Raw genomic sequence first — 2,698 nt, 5'->3', positions numbered from 1 at the left:
TCTCAGAAAAGTTTCCCAGCCTAGGGCAGCTAGCATCTTCTCAGCATCCTTTCCTCCTCCTCGTCTTTTGGCCACAAGTAAGAGTCAACACAAGCATCTGTCTCAGGGAAAACAGTGCTTCCCAAGAAGCACCTTGTGCAAATGTCTGCAAGCCAGCCATTCATGTGTTTGGCAGGAGGTAGAGATAATGAGGTGAAGGGTGCCAGACAAGGAGGACCCTGTAGGCTCCTGCCTGGATTTTGGCTACTTGTCACAGTGAGTTGTGAAATCATTGGTGGAGTCTGAACAGAAAACTGTATATTCTGAATAAAACGCAGCCTGAGGAGCATCTACACCTAGCTTCCTAGCTACCTCTCAGCCTCAGCAGGAATGCGCCCTGCTCAGGGACTTGAACCTCCTATTCTGACTAGAACGATGTTTGTCCCTAGGTAGCTGCAGGGTGTGGCACCTTGCCATAGCTCTTTTTTTTTTTTTTTTTCAATTTTTCAGTTTTCAATTGTGTGTGTGTGTGTGTGTGTGTGTGTGTGTGTGTGTGTGTATAACTGGGGATTGAACTCAGGCCCTTGCACTTCCCAGGCAAGCGCTCATTCTACTGAGCCATCTCCCTGGCCCCTTCCATAGCTCTTTCTTGCCTCTGCTCTTTAAACATCTTCTTCCTTGCTGTATTCTCTACATGCACCTATCACCACCTGACACTGTTGTTACCAACTTGCCTTATGCATTTTCTGTAAATAGCAAACAATTCTCATTTGGAGCATCTAGTCTGTTTCTACCAAGTAGGGACTGGAAATCTTTGAACCAATCGTATCTTCCCGCTTCTTTTCCTTATCTCTAATGAGCTTGCCAAAATACACGTGAGACACAACTGAAGAATGTATTTCTTTTAAAATCTTTCTAATTTCATCTTATTATTCGATCATGTTTCTTCACTAACTTCAAATTGAAAAGTATTGTTTTTGATAGGCTCCAGGCTGAGTATAAACTGCTAAATGATTATGGCCCTGGTTCAACATGACTGAATCCCTAAACAACAGCCTATCTCCCCAGGGGCCACTTTTTCCTTCACCCTCCCAGCCCCTGAATGCAACTTCCTTTTATCTTTCCTGCCCCACAAGGGAGACCCCAATCAGCTGCTTATGTGTCAGTGAACCTCCCTCAAACTGCCCCTACCAAAAGTCTGTAAAATCTCAGCCTTTTTTTTGTCTCAGGTGAGAGGATTCCCTCAGCCACCTGCAGTCCTCTATGTGTCCTCAGTGACAACAAACCCCCCCCCCCCACCCTTTTACTTCTGTTTCTCTGGCATGCTGGAAAAACCTAACAGTTTTAAATTAACTTTTATTTCAAGTCCTTTTTGAAGAGAGACAAATTATAAACAAGAATTTATGCTTTCTCCAGTACTGGGAGTTGAGCCCAGGGCCTCACATATGCTAGGTAAGTGACCTACACCTGGCTTATCTGACCAGCGTGTTTTAGTTTTCTAACTTGAGGCAGTCCCACTAAGCTGCCCAGGCTGGCTTTCCAGTTCTCAGCGTCAGCCTGCTAAGCAGCCGGGATTATGGGCACGCACCACCATGCCTGGCTAAGAATTCATCCTTATACCTCTCAATTCCAGGAAAATTTGTGTGTATAGAACTTAATGAATCTCTAGCACTTTATCAAGTACAACAGCTGTACTTTCCTATCTAAAGTGTCATTTGTCTTTAAAAAAATTTTTTAATGTATTTGGTTGTTACAGGGTCTCATTAAGCAACTCAGACTCATAGAGATCCTCCTGTTTTCAGCCTCCCCAGCGTTGGGATTACAGGTGTAAGCCACTACGCCCGGGACTCTGGCTGGCTCAGCATGCCCTGGGGGCAGGGCTGGTGCAACATGTGGTGCCAGGAATCGAACTGCAGTCACTGTGCCTGCCTAAGCTTGCCTAAGCAGGCACTTTAGTCTGCTGAGCTATCTTGCTGGCCCTCTAAATTTTTAAAAAAATAAATGTAAGAAGTGTGATGCAATAAAAATGTCCCAAATACATTTTAATTATCTCAGGAGGCTCATGGGTTTTTTTCCCCACTATAAAAAGCATTTTCCTAAGAACACAGCTTGTACTGTGCTGACAGTGGACTTCTGCAATCCCAGGTACTTTGGAGGCTGAGACAGGAAGATTTCAAGTCGAAAACGTGAGAAACTTAGCAACCTTGTGAGATCCTGTCCACAAATTAAAAAAGACTAGGACTAGAGATGTAGCTCACTTTGAAGTCTCTGGGTTCAATTCTCAGATCCCCTCATCCCCATTCATCTGGCAAAAGAAAACAAGAAAGGTTACAGCATACGTACAATCACTTAGTTTGGAAAATTGGGGAGCAGGTTTCTGGACAGGGGAGAGAAAACACAAAAGCAGAGAAGTCCACTCCAGGAAAGACAATTCACGGGCCTGGGTGGCACCTTTGCACCCTTCAGTGCTTCAGGCTTTGAAGATTGAGCTTTCACTCTGGCTTAATAAGATTTCATGAGAGGATGGCCCCGGTTCCCAGCCCTCTTCCTCTAGCGAGCGAAGGAGGCAACTCCTTTCGCATTTCTACGCTTCAAACATTCACTGGACCTGACTACTGGGAAATCTGATATTTTAATTTGGCATGAGACTGAGGTACTGATGTCTTTTTAAAAGACGGTTGTGTGAGTTTGTGTGTGTGTGTGTGTGTGTGTGTGTGTG

Source organism: Octodon degus, unplaced genomic scaffold, assembly GCF_000260255.1.
Source record: "Octodon degus isolate 3935 unplaced genomic scaffold, OctDeg1.0 scaffold00016, whole genome shotgun sequence".
NCBI lineage: Eukaryota > Metazoa > Chordata > Mammalia > Rodentia > Octodontidae > Octodon > Octodon degus.
The sequence above is the reverse complement of the archived record's forward strand: the minus strand, read 5'-3'. Positions refer to the sequence as shown.